The 13,174-nt window shown below is 43.8% G+C and overlaps 3 non-coding genes and 1 pseudogene across 3 annotated transcripts; all 4 read left to right on the top strand.

Annotated features, from left to right (window-relative positions):
- Positions 1-5,636: 5,636 nt before the first annotated feature.
- Positions 5,637-5,840, top strand: LOC130301658 (U2 spliceosomal RNA; annotated as a pseudogene).
- A 2,092-nt stretch (positions 5,841-7,932) lies between these two features.
- LOC130301640 (U2 spliceosomal RNA) lies at positions 7,933-8,123 on the top strand. The gene has a single exon (XR_008852002.1). It is a non-coding gene; the product is annotated as a U2 spliceosomal RNA (small nuclear RNA).
- A 2,091-nt stretch (positions 8,124-10,214) lies between these two features.
- LOC130301639 (U2 spliceosomal RNA) lies at positions 10,215-10,405 on the top strand. Its single transcript, XR_008852001.1, has one exon. It is a non-coding gene; the product is annotated as a U2 spliceosomal RNA (small nuclear RNA).
- Positions 10,406-12,498: 2,093 nt separating this feature from the next.
- Positions 12,499-12,689, top strand: LOC130301638 (U2 spliceosomal RNA). Its single transcript, XR_008852000.1, has one exon. It is a non-coding gene; the product is annotated as a U2 spliceosomal RNA (small nuclear RNA).
- Positions 12,690-13,174: the final 485 nt, after the last annotated feature.

Genomic DNA, 13,174 nt, shown 5'->3' with positions numbered 1-13,174 from the left:
GATGTCACCTAGAACCTTCACAGCAGCGACAGCTTTATGAGGAGCATCAGCACTGCTCTGCCTGAGCAGAACCATCACCGCCATAGGTTGTCAAATAACCCGGATTTAACCCACACAGGTAAGTCCAATGGGGTGCAGGCATGTCCTCTATGCTTACAGCTTCCCGTGGGTGTTGGTTTGATACCGTTTGGGGACAGCCAAGGAGGCATCTGCAGGCAACAAAGGTAGGTGTGTGCTTGTGTGTGTGTTTCCTATGCAGATCCTAAGCCCAGTGTCACATGCAAGTAGGAGGAGTAAGAAGGGTTCCTGGCAAATCCGGGTTATGGATTGCATTTAAAAAGGCCCCGTGGGAGTGCAATGGGCCCCTGTCTTGCTGCTTAGCAATAATGGTATGGGTTTAGGTTCTGCTGTGTGTACTGGTGGTTGACTGCCCCCCAGCCCAGAGTGTGCATGGAAAATTGTCTGGCAGCCTCCCTGACAGCAAGCAGTGATAGTGCCCATGAAGGGGACCTTGTTGGGCCCGCCCCTTTCACGGTTATCGCTTCTCGGCCTTTTGGCTTCGATCCTGTGCGGTTTACCGGGCAGGGTAGGAGTCGGAAGGGGTGGTGATCGGGGCCCTCTTTTGCGGGGGGGCCTGGATTGTTACTGGGTTGCGATAGTGGGTATCTTAACCTGCAAAAATGAGCGGAGAGAGGACTCGAGGACTCGAGGATACGGTGCGGATTTACGTTCCTGGCGAACACCGGGGGACGATTGGATTGGATCAAGTTGTGCTGGAGATTCTTCGCAAGCTCCAGTACCTTCAGGTATGGCATGTAATCGCTATGCAAGACTTCCCTAGGCAAGGGATTTACGATATAACCTTTTATGATTCTGAGGTTTGCCAGAGGGTCTACATGGACTTAGAAGTGATGAAGAGGAGGAATGAGCCAGCTATAATGAGTAAGGTGAAAGTGGAGCCATTATTCATGAATATGTCTAAGGTTGTTATAGTCCATATGTACAACCCGAAGGTTTCGGATGAGATGGTGACCAATTTTTTGTACCGATATTGTGATGAAGTTAAATTTCTTGGAAGACTCAAGAACAGACATGGGTACTTTAATTGTAAAAGGAAATTTGTTGTAAAATTTAAAAAGGACGAAGGAATGGAAGAGGGAAGGAAGAGTATACCACAGGTATTTTCTATTGGAGGAGAAAGAGGTTTTTGTTTTTATGAAGGACAGTTGCAGTACTGTAGACGTTGTCACGCTTATGGACATGTACAGGAGTCTTGCCCTGAGCAAGGAGTATGCTGCAGGAATTGTGGGAAATCAGGTCACAACTCGGGTGAATGTACTGAGAAGAAAACGTGTGATATCTGTGGTAGTGAGGAGCATTTGGCTAGAGGATGCAGTTTATGGTATAGAAAGAAAATGAGCTATGCTGACGCAGCAGGAAATAGAAGAGAGGAAAGAGGAGAAAGGCCATTTCCACGTGTTTTTGGTGTGAATGCTGAGGTGACTCAGGTGATTGACGAGAACTCTGTAAAAGGGAGTGCAGCAGGTGTGACAGTGCAGCACATGAATACTCAGGAAAAATCTGGAAAAGGGGAGGAGGGTGACTCCACTGGTGTGCATTGTGAGGAGACTGGTGTTGGTGAAGAGTTTACTGAGGTCAGTAAGAAGAAAGCACGTAAAGGGAAAAAAGAGAAAGTGGTGGAGAGTGTGGAGACTGTGTGTAGGGAGGTTCCCCCATGTGAAGAAACAATTGAGGATTTTGAATGCCCAAACCCAGTGGTGGGGGAGGAGGAGGGGATGGAGTTTCAGGAGAATGAGAGTGAGAGATCCCTAACACCTGGGCAGAGGGTGATTAGTGGGGAGGAGAATGTAACATCTGAAGAGGAGGAGAAGGAGGAGGAGGAGGGGGAAGATGAAGATGAAAATGCAAATGGAGGCTTTCAAGGTAAAAGTAAAAGGTGTAAGAAAGGGAGTTGGTCAGGGGATCAGACGGATCCTGTGTATGGAGGTGAGAAAATGATGGACAGGGACTCTCAAGTGGGGTCGCCTGATTGCTATGGGATGCTGCTAAGGAAGGTTGAAGGTCAGAATACTAACTTCTAGTTAAAATGGATGTTAAGAAAATGGATTGCCTTCTTTCCTTTTTAATGGCATTGGTTGTGGCTACTCTTAATGTTCGGAGTATAGGAACAACCATCAGAAGAGCAGCAGTTTTTGATTTTTTGGAGAATGTGAAGGGAGATATATTTTGTTTACAGGAGTGTGCAATTAAGTCTGCACCTTATGTAGATGAATGGAAGAGAGGGCAGTCTTTTTGGTCTACATGCACAGAGAATAAAAATGAAGGTGTGGGGATTTTATTGTGTAACAGGGACATTAAAGTTTTAAATTGCCAAGTTTTAGTACCAGGTCGTTGTATGGTTTTAAATTTTGAGTTTTTAGGCCAGAGAATGAGAGTTTTTAATGTATATGCGCCAGCAGAAAAACAGGCACGTGTGTTATTTTTAGAGTCTCTTAAACTTTTTATTCCTGGTCGTGATGGTACTATTATTGTTGGTGATTTTAACTGCATTAGATCCGTCAATGATCGTGAGAGCTCTGCTAAGGTTAGAACTGATATTACTTCAAATGTTTTAAACCAAATTATTCAAGACTTACATTATTCTGATGTTGGACTGATGGTTAGCACTGATGAAAGATACACCTATATATCAGATAGTGGCCGCTGTAAATCCCGGATTGATTACATTCTTGTCTCTGAGGGGATTAAGGTGGTCCGGTGCAATCAAATGATGTCAACTTTCTCAGATCATAAGATGGTGTCGGCAGAAATAAGTATTGCAGAGTCCTTTCATTTTGGTAGAGGGCTCTGGAAATTAAATGTAAGTCTATTAGAAGATGAAGAAGTAATGGCCGGTTTTAAAGATTTTTTTTTATCTTGTACTTCTAAACAATCTGTTTTTAGTAATGTTTTAGCTTGGTGGGATTGGGCAAAAAGTGAGTTTGCTAAGTATTTTAAGTTCATTTGCATAAGGAGGGCACAAGAAAAGAGGAGGGGTTATGAAAGGCTTATCTCACGTTTAGAAACTCTCTTTAAGTTTAAACATGTTGGTGTGGAGGTGGAGGAGGAAATTGAGAAGGTGAAAATTGAGATGAAGAACAGGTTGTTGGAAAGAGGTAGAAATATTGTTTTTAAATCCAAAGTTCAACATTTGGAGGAAAATGAACAATGTACAAGATATTTCTTTAAAAAATGTTTTAATGCTAGGGGTGTTTTTAAGTCTGTTTTAACTCCTACAGGGGAAGTTGTTGGTGATCAGATGGTGAAGGAGATTGGCAGATTTTATGAAACACTTTTTAGTAATAAGAGCAGAGCCAGTGAGACGGAGATGAATGATTATTGTAATATTTTAGAGAATAATGTCCCTGAAGGAAAAAGTGCATTTTTAATTGAGGAAGTTTGTGAAGGGGAGATCAAGCAGGCTCTGGACAAGACAGCGAAAGGGAAGACACCGGGCTGTGATGGCCTCCCCTTTGAGTTTTATTCAGTTTTTTGGCATATTTTAAAGCAAGATTTTACACGGGTGGTGCAATATGTTTTTAACTCAGGTATTTTAGCGGAGTCTATGAAGAAAGGAGTTATTACCTTGATACATAAGAAAGGTGATGAAAGAGATTTGAAAAACTGGAGGCCGATCACATTATTGAATACAGATTATAAGATCATTGCAAAGATTGTGGCGAACAGGATGAGTGACATAGTTGAGCACCTTGTTGGAGAATACCAAGTTTGTGCAGTGCCAAATAGGAGAATAACTGATAATTTATTAGTTTTAAGAGACTCTATTTATTATAGTAATTTTAATAAGAATGCACTTTTTGTGGAATCCATTGATTTTGAAAAAGCTTATGACAGAGTTGCTCATGATTTTATGTTTATGGTTTTAAAGCATATGGGTATTCCTGAGAAGCTACTGTTTGTGATTAAAAGTTTTTATTATGGGGCAACAAGTCAGATTTTAGTCAATGGACATGTGGGGCCGGGTTTTAATATTTTATCAGGAGTACGACAGGGATGCCCACTCTCCCCAATTTTATTCATTTGTGTCATTGAGGCCTTGCTCAAAAATGTACAGAAGGACAAATGTGTGAGTGGTGTTTTTATCCCGGGAAGTAATGGAAGGAATTTGAAGGTTTTAAGTTACATGGATGATGTGGTTTTTACTTGCACTTCCCAAGCTGATCTTAATAGAGTGAATTTGCATGTAAAGATTTTTTGTTGTATTGCTGGTATGAAAGTCAATTGGGGGAAGTGCCAATTGAGTAATTTTGGAAAGCAAGGAAAAGTGGTGGTGGATGGCGTGGATGAGAAGGAAGATATTGAAGTGTTAGGCGTTGTTTTTGAAAAAAATCTAAAAGGAGGGAAAAGTTATGAGAAGTTGGAGGAGAAGATAGAGAAGAAATTATCTTTTTGGAAATTGAGAAACTTGTCCCTTAAAGGTAAAGTTCTGATTTTAAAGGCAGTAATTTTGCCACTACTATTATATACTGCAATGGTTTTCCCACCCGGCAAATTATGGTCCAGAAGGATGACAAGGAAGTTGTTTATTTTTTTCTGGGGTTCAAAGATGGAAAAGATGAAGAGGGAGGAAGTGATGAAGAGCGTGAAGAAAGGCGGATATAATTTCCCGGATATTAATCTGTTTTTAAAGACTCATTACTTTCTTTTAATTTATAAAGTGTCTCAGTGCAATAATTGGGTGGCAGACATGAGCAGGTATTTGGCAGGATGGTTGTTTTCCAAATGGGGCTGGTGTGAGAAGGATCTGAGGAGACCAATAGCGCAAGTTATACCTACCTTCTATGTGGTTCTCAGGTCTTTCAGTGATCAATTTGGTTTGAGTTCCCTGGGAAAACCTGAGAAAAAGAAAATTGAAAATGAAATAAGAAAAAATGAGAGATTATATGAAGTACCATTCTGCACTACTGCTCAGTCTGTGAAGATCTGGAATCTTTTTAATGTTAGAGGATTATCGAATAGACAGAGAGATGTAAACTGGATGACTTTTCATGGCTGCCTCCCAACCAGAGCTTTCCTGAATGGACGAGGAATAAGAGTGAGCGAGAAATGTCCAAGAGAGGGTTGTGGAGGCAGGGAGGATACAGTGCACTTATTTTGGAACTGTTTTTATGCAAGAGAATTTTTTATGCTTCTACAGAGGTTTTTTTCTGCAATCACGGGATATGTTGATTTTAATTTTGAGAAGATTTTTATTGGTCAGGATTTTAGCAGGAGAGAGGACACACGTGAAAGCTGGATTGTATTTTCTGTTTTTAAAGAAGTTTTATGGGATTCTAGAAACCTGCTTGTTTTTAAAAATGTGTGTATTTCTCCAAGGGAGTTGAAGAGACTTTTTTTTGGAAGGTTGTTTATTATTTTTCTATTTGACAAGAAGAGAATGGAAGAGGAAGAGGCTGAAAAGATTTGGAGATACAAGGAATGGAGAAAGTTGTAAGTATCCTGATCAAGGTTTTGAATTTGTGCTTCTCTTATAGTTTTCTTATTGAGATATTTTTCCGCATGATGTTTTTTCAGACTTTGTTTAGAAGTGATGAGTTTTGGTAGGTGACCTGATGATCGCTTGAACAATAGTCTGTAACTGAGGAAAAAAAAAAAAAAAAAAAAAATCTGTTCTTATCAGTTTAATATCTGATACGTCCCCTATCTGGGGACCATATATTAAATGGATTTTTGAGAACGGGGGCCGATTTCGAAGCTTGCTTCCGTCGCCCTATGCATTGACCCGATATGGCAGTATCTTCGGGTACAGTGCACCACCCCCTTACAGGGTTAAAAAGAAAGATTCCTACTTTCATTGCTACCTGCTTGCTGGCTAGCCAGCTAGCCAGCCCTGTGGGCCTTGCTGCTGCTGCAGCCAAAAAACAAAAGGTGGTGCTGCTGCTGCTTCTGCTGCTTCTGCTTCTGCTTGTGTCTGGCCCCTGTTGGAGCGTCCAGGCACAGGACTTCTGCTGCTGCTGACTAAATGGCCTCCTTAATTGGATCATTTGAGTAGCCAGCACACCTGTGCAGGTAGGGCATGACATGATAGGCAGCTGCCTTGATAGCGGGTGGGTGCTGAATGTTCCTAATTGACAAAATAAGATTAATGCTTATGAAGAAATATAAAATCTCATCCCTTCCCCAATATCGCGCCACACCCCTACCCCTTAATTCCCTGGTTGAACGTGATGGACATATGTCTTTTTTCGACCGTACTAACTATGTAACTATGTAACATAACATGGGGGGGGGGTCTCCTGGCTGTTCACACAGGTGTGTCATTGCTGTACATTGACCATGCATTGCTTCTGTGGTATTGCAAAGGCAAAGACAAATGCTTCCAGCCATCCATTGCACTAATGGATTGGTCATCAGCTGGCTGTCTATGTCCCGCATCAATATAGACCAAAGTACAGAGGGTTAGGCTATGCTATTGTGCACCTACCTGATGCATCAGAAGGTGCGAGGCCCTTGCTAAATTCTGTGCACAGACTTTGAGATCTATGCTTTAGACTGTATCTAAACCTGCTCCAACATGGACTGACATTCTGGCCTACTTTCAGCCGATGCGACTTGTCTGTCGCTGAACAGTCGCTTTTTATGTATTCAGCACCTATGTATAATGTTGTAAAAATGCTCTAGAAGCTAAAGTCGCAGAAATGTCACACATATTTGGCCTGCAACTTTCTGTGCGACAAATTCAGACAGGAAAAATCAGTATAAATCCTTAGAAAATTATCCCCCAGTGTCTCCATCTGCTGGCGGTATTGAATAAGCATTGCTGCACTGATGGGGTATGCATTAGACGAAAAAAAAGAAGAAAAAGAAGAATAATACGCCCAGAAAAGAGGCGAAAAGGAGAAAAACGTAAAAAAACGTGAAAAAAAAGTAAGAGGAAGAGAAGGGAAAAAAAGGTGGAAATGGGTTTAAAAGTGATTTCGGCGGAGAAATATATATATATATATATATATATATATATATATATATATATATATATATGCGCACACACACACATAGATATAAACGTATTCTCCGTTGAGATATTGCAGCCCGCTGCTGTGTCCAGGCCCAGGAGCCTTAGCACTGTGCTGTGATGTCACTCAATACCACTGACATCACTAGGTGTAAACAACATCTCTCCTTTGCTGTGTATGTGACTATGGAGCTGTTTGGTGATGTCGTCTATTACGGCCTTCATAGAAGCAACAGGAGATTGTTGCATCCATCTTGAACCCTCAGAACTACAGTGCTATGATGTCACTCACTTCCACAGGCCTTGCAGAGTGTAAACAACAACAACCCAGCTTTGTTGTGTATGTAACCAAAGGGATTTGTGATGTCACCTAGAACCTTCACAGCAGCGACAGCTTTATGAGGAGCATCAGCACTGCTCTGCCTGAGCAGAACCATCACCGCCATAGGTTGTCAAATAACCCGGATTTAACCCACACAGGTAAGTCCAATGGGGTGCAGGCATGTCCTCTATGCTTACAGCTTCCCGTGGGTGTTGGTTTGATACCGTTTGGGGACAGCCAAGGAGGCATCTGCAGGCAACAAAGGTAGGTGTGTGCTTGTGTGTGTGTTTCCTATGCAGATCCTAAGCCCAGTGTCACATGCAAGTAGGAGGAGTAAGAAGGGTTCCTGGCAAATCCGGGTTATGGATTGCATTTAAAAAGGCCCCGTGGGAGTGCAATGGGCCCCTGTCTTGCTGCTTAGCAATAATGGTATGGGTTTAGGTTCTGCTGTGTGTACTGGTGGTTGACTGCCCCCCAGCCCAGAGTGTGCATGGAAAATTGTCTGGCAGCCTCCCTGACAGCAAGCAGTGATAGTGCCCATGAAGGGGACCTTGTTGGGCCCGCCCCTTTCACGGTTATCGCTTCTCGGCCTTTTGGCTAAGATCAAGTGTAGTATCTGTTCTTATCAGTTTAATATCTGATACGTCCCCTATCTGGGGACCATATATTAAATGGATTTTTGAGAACGGGGGCCGATTTCGAAGCTTGCTTCCGTCGCCCTATGCATTGACCCGATATGGCAGTATCTTCGGGTACAGTGCACCACCCCCTTACAGGGTTAAAAAGAAAGATTCCTACTTTCATTGCTACCTGCTTGCTGGCTAGCCAGCTAGCCAGCCCTGTGGGCCTTGCTGCTGCTGCAGCCAAAAAACAAAAGGTGGTGCTGCTGCTGCTTCTGCTGCTTCTGCTTCTGCTTGTGTCTGGCCCCTGTTGGAGCGTCCAGGCACAGGACTTCTGCTGCTGCTGACTAAATGGCCTCCTTAATTGGATCATTTGAGTAGCCAGCACACCTGTGCAGGTAGGGCATGACATGATAGGCAGCTGCCTTGATAGCGGGTGGGTGCTGAATGTTCCTAATTGACAAAATAAGATTAATGCTTATGAAGAAATATAAAATCTCATCCCTTCCCCAATATCGCGCCACACCCCTACCCCTTAATTCCCTGGTTGAACGTGATGGACATATGTCTTTTTTCGACCGTACTAACTATGTAACTATGTAACATAACATGGGGGGGGGGGGGGTGTCTCCTGGCTGTTCACACAGGTGTGTCATTGCTGTACATTGACCATGCATTGCTTCTGTGGTATTGCAAAGGCAAAGACAAATGCTTCCAGCCATCCATTGCACTAATGGATTGGTCATCAGCTGGCTGTCTATGTCCCGCATCAATATAGACCAAAGTACAGAGGGTTAGGCTATGCTATTGTGCACCTACCTGATGCATCAGAAGGTGCGAGGCCCTTGCTAAATTCTGTGCACAGACTTTGAGATCTATGCTTTAGACTGTATCTAAACCTGCTCCAACATGGACTGACATTCTGGCCTACTTTCAGCCGATGCGACTTGTCTGTCGCTGAACAGTCGCTTTTTATGTATTCAGCACCTATGTATAATGTTGTAAAAATGCTCTAGAAGCTAAAGTCGCAGAAATGTCACACATATTTGGCCTGCAACTTTCTGTGCGACAAATTCAGACAGGAAAAATCAGTATAAATCCTTAGAAAATTATCCCCCAGTGTCTCCATCTGCTGGCGGTATTGAATAAGCATTGCTGCACTGATGGGGTATGCATTAGACGAAAAAAAAGAAGAAAAAGAAGAATAATACGCCCAGAAAAGAGGCGAAAAGGAGAAAAACGTAAAAAAACGTGAAAAAAAAGTAAGAGGAAGAGAAGGGAAAAAAAGGTGGAAATGGGTTTAAAAGTGATTTCGGCGGAGAAATATATATATATATATATATATATATATATATATATATATATATGCGCACACACACACATAGATATAAACGTATTCTCCGTTGAGATATTGCAGCCGCTGCTGTGTCCAGGCCCAGGAGCCTTAGCACTGTGCTGTGATGTCACTCAATACCACTGACATCACTAGGTGTAAACAACATCTCTCCTTTGCTGTGTATGTGACTATGGAGCTGTTTGGTGATGTCGTCTATTACGGCCTTCATAGAAGCAACAGGAGATTGTTGCATCCATCTTGAACCCTCAGAACTACAGTGCTATGATGTCACTCACTTCCACAGGCCTTGCAGAGTGTAAACAACAACAACCCAGCTTTGTTGTGTATGTAACCAAAGGGATTTGTGATGTCACCTAGAACCTTCACAGCAGCGACAGCTTTATGAGGAGCATCAGCACTGCTCTGCCTGAGCAGAACCATCACCGCCATAGGTTGTCAAATAACCCGGATTTAACCCACACAGGTAAGTCCAATGGGGTGCAGGCATGTCCTCTATGCTTACAGCTTCCCGTGGGTGTTGGTTTGATACCGTTTGGGGACAGCCAAGGAGGCATCTGCAGGCAACAAAGGTAGGTGTGTGCTTGTGTGTGTGTTTCCTATGCAGATCCTAAGCCCAGTGTCACATGCAAGTAGGAGGAGTAAGAAGGGTTCCTGGCAAATCCGGGTTATGGATTGCATTTAAAAAGGCCCCGTGGGAGTGCAATGGGCCCCTGTCTTGCTGCTTAGCAATAATGGTATGGGTTTAGGTTCTGCTGTGTGTACTGGTGGTTGACTGCCCCCCAGCCCAGAGTGTGCATGGAAAATTGTCTGGCAGCCTCCCTGACAGCAAGCAGTGATAGTGCCCATGAAGGGGACCTTGTTGGGCCCGCCCCTTTCACGGTTATCGCTTCTCGGCCTTTTGGCTAAGATCAAGTGTAGTATCTGTTCTTATCAGTTTAATATCTGATACGTCCCCTATCTGGGGACCATATATTAAATGGATTTTTGAGAACGGGGGCCGATTTCGAAGCTTGCTTCCGTCGCCCTATGCATTGACCCGATATGGCAGTATCTTCGGGTACAGTGCACCACCCCCTTACAGGGTTAAAAAGAAAGATTCCTACTTTCATTGCTACCTGCTTGCTGGCTAGCCAGCTAGCCAGCCCTGTGGGCCTTGCTGCTGCTGCAGCCAAAAAACAAAAGGTGGTGCTGCTGCTGCTTCTGCTGCTTCTGCTTCTGCTTGTGTCTGGCCCCTGTTGGAGCGTCCAGGCACAGGACTTCTGCTGCTGCTGACTAAATGGCCTCCTTAATTGGATCATTTGAGTAGCCAGCACACCTGTGCAGGTAGGGCATGACATGATAGGCAGCTGCCTTGATAGCGGGTGGGTGCTGAATGTTCCTAATTGACAAAATAAGATTAATGCTTATGAAGAAATATAAAATCTCATCCCTTCCCCAATATCGCGCCACACCCCTACCCCTTAATTCCCTGGTTGAACGTGATGGACATATGTCTTTTTTCGACCGTACTAACTATGTAACTATGTAACATAACATGGGGGGGGGGGGGGGTCTCCTGGCTGTTCACACAGGTGTGTCATTGCTGTACATTGACCATGCATTGCTTCTGTGGTATTGCAAAGGCAAAGACAAATGCTTCCAGCCATCCATTGCACTAATGGATTGGTCATCAGCTGGCTGTCTATGTCCCGCATCAATATAGACCAAAGTACAGAGGGTTAGGCTATGCTATTGTGCACCTACCTGATGCATCAGAAGGTGCGAGGCCCTTGCTAAATTCTGTGCACAGACTTTGAGATCTATGCTTTAGACTGTATCTAAACCTGCTCCAACATGGACTGACATTCTGGCCTACTTTCAGCCGATGCGACTTGTCTGTCGCTGAACAGTCGCTTTTTATGTATTCAGCACCTATGTATAATGTTGTAAAAATGCTCTAGAAGCTAAAGTCGCAGAAATGTCACACATATTTGGCCTGCAACTTTCTGTGCGACAAATTCAGACAGGAAAAATCAGTATAAATCCTTAGAAAATTATCCCCCAGTGTCTCCATCTGCTGGCGGTATTGAATAAGCATTGCTGCACTGATGGGGTATGCATTAGACGAAAAAAAAGAAGAAAAAGAAGAATAATACGCCCAGAAAAGAGGCGAAAAGGAGAAAAACGTAAAAAAACGTGAAAAAAAAGTAAGAGGAAGAGAAGGGAAAAAAAGGTGGAAATGGGTTTAAAAGTGATTTCGGCGGAGAATATATATATATATATATATATATATATATATATATATATATATATATGCGCACACACACACATAGATATAAACGTATTCTCCGTTGAGATATTGCAGCCGCTGCTGTGTCCAGGCCCAGGAGCCTTAGCACTGTGCTGTGATGTCACTCAATACCACTGACATCACTAGGTGTAAACAACATCTCTCCTTTGCTGTGTATGTGACTATGGAGCTGTTTGGTGATGTCGTCTATTACGGCCTTCATAGAAGCAACAGGAGATTGTTGCATCCATCTTGAACCCTCAGAACTACAGTGCTATGATGTCACTCACTTCCACAGGCCTTGCAGAGTGTAAACAACAACAACCCAGCTTTGTTGTGTATGTAACCAAAGGGATTTGTGATGTCACCTAGAACCTTCACAGCAGCGACAGCTTTATGAGGAGCATCAGCACTGCTCTGCCTGAGCAGAACCATCACCGCCATAGGTTGTCAAATAACCCGGATTTAACCCACACAGGTAAGTCCAATGGGGTGCAGGCATGTCCTCTATGCTTACAGCTTCCCGTGGGTGTTGGTTTGATACCGTTTGGGGACAGCCAAGGAGGCATCTGCAGGCAACAAAGGTAGGTGTGTGCTTGTGTGTGTGTTTCCTATGCAGATCCTAAGCCCAGTGTCACATGCAAGTAGGAGGAGTAAGAAGGGTTCCTGGCAAATCCGGGTTATGGATTGCATTTAAAAAGGCCCCGTGGGAGTGCAATGGGCCCCTGTCTTGCTGCTTAGCAATAATGGTATGGGTTTAGGTTCTGCTGTGTGTACTGGTGGTTGACTGCCCCCCAGCCCAGAGTGTGCATGGAAAATTGTCTGGCAGCCTCCCTGACAGCAAGCAGTGATAGTGCCCATGAAGGGGACCTTGTTGGGCCCGCCCCTTTCACGGTTATCGCTTCTCGGCCTTTTGGCTAAGATCAAGTGTAGTATCTGTTCTTATCAGTTTAATATCTGATACGTCCCCTATCTGGGGACCATATATTAAATGGATTTTTGAGAACGGGGGCCGATTTCGAAGCTTGCTTCCGTCGCCCTATGCATTGACCCGATATGGCAGTATCTTCGGGTACAGTGCACCACCCCCTTACAGGGTTAAAAAGAAAGATTCCTACTTTCATTGCTACCTGCTTGCTGGCTAGCCAGCTAGCCAGCCCTGTGGGCCTTGCTGCTGCTGCAGCCAAAAAACAAAAGGTGGTGCTGCTTCTGCTGCTTCTGCTTCTGCTTGTGTCTGGCCCCTGTTGGAGCGTCCAGGCACAGGACTTCTGCTGCTGCTGACTAAATGGCCTCCTTAATTGGATCATTTGAGTAGCCAGCACACCTGTGCAGGTAGGGCATGACATGATAGGCAGCTGCCTTGATAGCGGGTGGGTGCTGAATGTTCCTAATTGACAAAATAAGATTAATGCTTATGAAGAAATATAAAATCTCATCCCTTCCCCAATATCGCGCCACACCCCTACCCCTTAATTCCCTGGTTGAACGTGATGGACATATGTCTTTTTTCGACCGTACTAACTATGTAACTATGTAACATAACATGGGGGGGGGGGGGGTGTCTCCTGGCTGT

This window comes from Hyla sarda, unplaced genomic scaffold, assembly GCF_029499605.1.
Source record: "Hyla sarda isolate aHylSar1 unplaced genomic scaffold, aHylSar1.hap1 scaffold_1132, whole genome shotgun sequence".
NCBI classification, from domain to species: domain Eukaryota; kingdom Metazoa; phylum Chordata; class Amphibia; order Anura; family Hylidae; genus Hyla; species Hyla sarda.
The sequence above is the reverse complement of the archived record's forward strand: the minus strand, read 5'-3'. Positions and strand labels throughout refer to the sequence as shown.